This window comes from Gavialis gangeticus, unplaced genomic scaffold (genome assembly GCF_001723915.1).
Source record: "Gavialis gangeticus isolate Ggan-Ray unplaced genomic scaffold, GavGan_comp1, whole genome shotgun sequence".
In the NCBI taxonomy this organism is placed as follows: Eukaryota; Metazoa; Chordata; order Crocodylia; family Gavialidae; genus Gavialis; species Gavialis gangeticus.
Window position 1 is genome coordinate 36614529 of NW_017729030.1, and position 4920 is coordinate 36619448.

Consider the following 4920-nt stretch of genomic DNA (forward strand, 5'->3'; position numbering starts at 1 on the left):
TAAACATGGTTTTCTGTCAAAACACAATTTTGACGTAAATTTTTCACCAAGGCCTATGTTTATTTGCTGTTCTGCCATAGACTGCCTGTGTGACTCAGGGTAAATCATCCCCATAGGAGTTAGCAACATTTTCTTAGTAATAGCTATAAATAAACAACACTTTCCTGACAGTCTTTATTAATGAACATGTTATTTAATTAATTGAAAATGTAATCAGTTAAAATTTGTTTTACAGCAATTTGTTTCTCAGGAAAAATGTGCCTATATCTATCAAGCCGTTGTTGCCTCCAAAGAATGTTAAAAACAAAGACTTCCTCTCCTCGACGAAATACACTTTGATAACCCATCTTCCCACAAAAAACTGAAAAGCCTGTGGCTGGACCAGATTAATAAGAGTCGTGTTATGTTCATGTTGCCTGTAACTTTACTATTCTTTAAATAGCGAAATAAAGTACATTTATTGCTGAATCTTATAGTCTGGAGTGCAAAAGTCAAGATAAGTATTTCATCTCAGAACAAGTACAATAGCTTTTCTTTTCTCTAGTCTCATGCGTATATATATTTTATCCATTTCTGGAGCCTATTGAAATTTAATATAAAACATCCACCCATGCAATCTACTTTTCATTTTTACACACCTTAAAGAAAACAAAGGTTAGCTACTAGCACTGCTTTATCAAAATACTAGATATCTGGACAATCTCTCTTAAGGCTCGAACTGTAGATTAGAATCTCACCAGGCTTGTTTAAGAACAATTCTTGAAGCTTACCGAAACATTTGGATTGTCTAAATGGAAATATGAGCCTTTGAGCTGTTAGTTAAGTTACTGCTATGACCCAAGCATCACCTCCGTCTGTTCCTAATTTTTATTTAGAGTGCAGATGAAGTGAAAGACATGTTGCCAGGCAGCTCATTGGCAAATTAGTGAGGTTTAGCAGAGCTTATTAAAAATTGCTGTTTTGTATTATAATCAATCTTGTTTTTCAAGGTGCAGTTTTCCTCTCTCTTTGGAAACTTCCCTTCTTCAGAGCAGACAGTTGTTTTTCCTTTCTTCAGTAACTCATAAATCCCTCTCGTGCCATATTCCTCTCCATTTATTTATAATGAATTCCTGAGAGCTACCAGGGACTAGCAGAAAAAAAACCTAGGGCACAGTTTACTAATGGCTTGCATTAATATAATTCGTCAAAAATGTGGCAGTTGGTATAGTTTTGTGAATTGTTTCGTCTTAACAGCAGTAATTCAAACATTTACTAAAATATCACACCATACATTTAGGGCAAGCTGGAAGCAAAGGAATAGTTAGGTTTTCAAGGCACACTTACAGTTTGTGCCACATTTTATATAAGAAGCTAAGGTTCATTTTTAATAGCACAGTATGTCACCCTTTGGTCATGAATCTGCATAAAGTCATGCCCAGGCATATAGCATTGGGGCCAATCTAAAATCAGTCTTTTTCCCTCCAGACTGCTATGGGACAAGCAAGACACCAATAAATGAGGAGAGTCTATGTCTTAGTATGCATCAGGAAATCTCTGACTTGAATTAACAGCACATCTCTCAGGTAAAATAATAAATGCAGTTATGCCACTCTAAATGTTCATCATGGAACTAGCCTTTCATTATTTAGGCATTATTTTGCTCCTATTAGTTCTGATAGCAGCTTTTCCAGTTGAAATAACATGGCTTGTAAAGTTAAAATCAATTAAAGTGGGGTATTCCTCATGGATATACTAGAGGAGATAAACTGTATGTACACTGTAGACCTCATTTCATAATGCAAAAAAGTGGTAATCTGATTTCAAACGCATGTGGCCAATGAGAATTAATGAAAGATACAAAAATCTGTTTATGTTTATAAAATGTCAACGAATGACGATGGATGTCTGGGGTACAGCTAGCAGAGTAAACTCATGGTAATACTTAGAGATATTTCAAAGATGTTTGCTTTAGAAGCCCTTGAAGCAGAGAGCTGCATGACCTTGGATTTACTGGGTTCTCAATAAACTCTTCAGGAATTACTGAGAAAACTGCTCTCACAAGTAGCCTCCACTTGATTAAGATTATGTGAACAGTCCGCACTGAAAGGAACAGTAATTCTTAATCCTTGCACTTCATATTTCTGTAATAATGATGGTCAAAAATCAAAGTGAGTACCTATAAGGACCAATACCAGCGGTGTCTGCCATGGATGTGATGGTACTTCTGTGATTATATGCAATAGAAGGGGCAGAATGCTTAGACCTAACAAAAAGGGGCACTTCCAAAAGAGCACTGCAATATGGGGAGTCTTTGTAAAGGGAGGATTCTGTCACTTCTATAGAGAGCTGTAGTTGTTCGGGGATTAGGGCATAGTTTTAAGGGTCCTATACATCCATTGTGTTTAAAAATTCAGGGCCTGCAAATGGGCCAGATTTACAGAAGAAAGTTGTGGTACTTCCATATGTATCCAATGAAAGCAGGAAAAGTAACGTTCTCATTTTCTTCCCTCCCGCCACAGCACCGTTGCTACACAACTAAAATATTTCCCCGCAATGTTTTCATTTACTAAAACTGAATGCATTTTCAGGAGACTCATGAGCTGTACTGGCACACCATACATAAGAATAGCACATTTAAAATAACCTTTCTGGCTAGCGATAAGCTTTCTGAAGGAGTAAGGGAGTTCATCAGTGAACAGTTCTAATGGATAACCTTTGTCTTAACTTAGTTTGGTCCCACAGCTTCCCACACATTCCTGTAGGCAAGACAAGTATTTATTTTTTCTGCTGATATATTTTATCAGATAATGCAAAGCACTTAAGGAGCATTGTTTACAACATAAGGCATGATGAGGTCTATAACACCTTAAATTCCAATTTCTGTTCTCAGCAACATCTGTATAGCTTCACTGATAAGAATGGGATAACTAGAGACAGCTCAATGACTTAAACAAAAAATACATGATTAATCTGGAACATTTTATGGCCTCAATACTCAATGAAATCAAAAGAAAGCACTTAATATATTTACTTTAAGTTCCTTTTTTTCTAGACAGTTTAATGTTGTTTTTCAAAGTTAATTTCAAACCCTATGGCTGCAAGAATTTCTAGTAGCACTGGTACAGTATATTACAAACAAGAGTTGATTAGAATGTCTCACTGATAGTAAAAGATGGTGTGAAACTGTGCAAGGGAACCATCAGGGGACATTTTGCATTAATCAGCACATTGTCACATCACTTGTTCACAGGCTGTGCATCCTCCTACTACATCTCTTCCTAGGATACTTCTTACTCCATTTTCCTGATTGCTGCAGAAAAGGATGGAGCCATGGAACTACATCCCAACTCTTCCTGCTACTTTTTCTCCAATTTGATCTGGTCTGGGGGCATGAGAGCATTTTCTGCAGACGCCCCTTCTGCAGACTCCATGCTCATCACCTTAAAGCCAATGAGACCGTAGGAACATATTCCCTACCAACTTTAAAATGTGTCTCAAGCCTCACCCCAAAAAAGAACACTATGCTGATGCTTAACAAATTATTCCACCTTGCAGAATTATTAACAAATTATTCCTCCCAATGATTCACCTGCCAAGTAAGCAAACTGATGAGACTAAAGTCTGCCTACACATCAAACTGAAGTTGTGACTGTAGCAAGTACTACCACACTTGAATTAACTTTCTCCACAGGTATAGCAGGACAGGTCTGCACCCAAGGCAGTCAAAGGTGTGCAGGGCAGCACCAGTCCTTACTGTTCTGACTACTGAGATGTGGTTAGCTGCCACTGAGGCAGCAGCTGCTTTTTTGCCACCACTCTCCCTCTACACACAGATGTAGTGACTGGGGCTCCTGCCTTAGTCAGCTCCCCTCAGTTATATTACTGACTTTCTGTACTTGGCATGGGAAACAACATCAGTAAAAATATGGCAGCATGACCTTATAAACCTGGTTAAATACCTTGATTATGAGACCATGCCAACCTAAATAAATAGCTTGATTATGAGACCATGCCGCCTTGTCTTCATTGCTATTGTTACCCACTCCAGTTAGATTAAACTAATGCAGGTTTGCTAGCACATGCTAGCACAATTTCATATTGATGTGCACACATTCTCTCTCTTTCTCCAGCTCAGTGAATAGTTGAGTATTTTATATAAGGTAGAAAAATGAGGGAGAGCTACTACCAGAATACCCCCTGGCCTAATAGTTGAATTAGTCCCTAAAATAGAAAAAGACTTGGTTGAAAAAAAATCTGCCCAATATAGGGGTATTAATATCAGAGTTGTTTTACTTTTTAAAAATACGTAAATGACCATTAAACCAGAGACTATTTCTCTGTGTTTAAGACACCTGAGTACCAGTCCTACTTCAATGAATATTTAATAAGTTATACAATGTAAAACATATTCAATAGGATTGAGTGCTTTCTTTTTTTCCCCTGTCTAACCTAGTATACCTGATAACTTTGACTGCAGCAATAGTTTTACATTGTGCTATTTCCTCTTCCCACTCCCCGCACCCCAGAGCCCCTCTCACCCCCACATCCTGAGTCCCCGCTTTGCCTACCCTCAACACTTCCCATGCTGGCCCCACCCATTTCAGCACAGACCCCAGGGATGGACTGCCTGCCTGCCTGCCTGCCTGCCCGCAAATCAGCATTGTTACAGGGAAGTGATAAGACCAAGCAGAAGCAGCACATGGCTGAGGCTAGGAAGCTCTGGAAGCTCCAGTGGCACTGACACTGCCCCATGGGCTACAAAGTCCTGACAGAGCTCTATGTAGGGTATTAAGGCCTTTGGTCAGTCAGGCCCAACTGGGCCAAGCTCTTGAGCTTCCACATTTGACCCTGTAACTGAACTGGCTGCTGAGAGCAACACTTATCCCTTTTAAGGACACCTGCAGCCTCAGTCTATTCTGTGTTCCCTTGTGTTCATTG

The 4920-nt window shown here is 39.0% G+C and overlaps 1 long non-coding RNA gene across 2 annotated transcripts in view; it reads left to right on the forward strand.

Moving 5' to 3' along the window:
• LOC109300987 overlaps positions 1 to 4920 on the forward strand; it is a 21968-nt gene that overhangs the window by 8525 nt on the left and 8523 nt on the right. Inside the window, exon 2 of one of the 2 annotated variants that reach the window (XR_002098388.1) lies at positions 2306 to 2311. The exons of the other annotated variant lie outside the window; for it this stretch is intronic. This is a non-coding gene — a long non-coding RNA (uncharacterized LOC109300987). The remainder of the gene's footprint in view (positions 1 to 2305; positions 2312 to 4920) is intronic. 2 annotated transcript variants of the gene reach the window in all.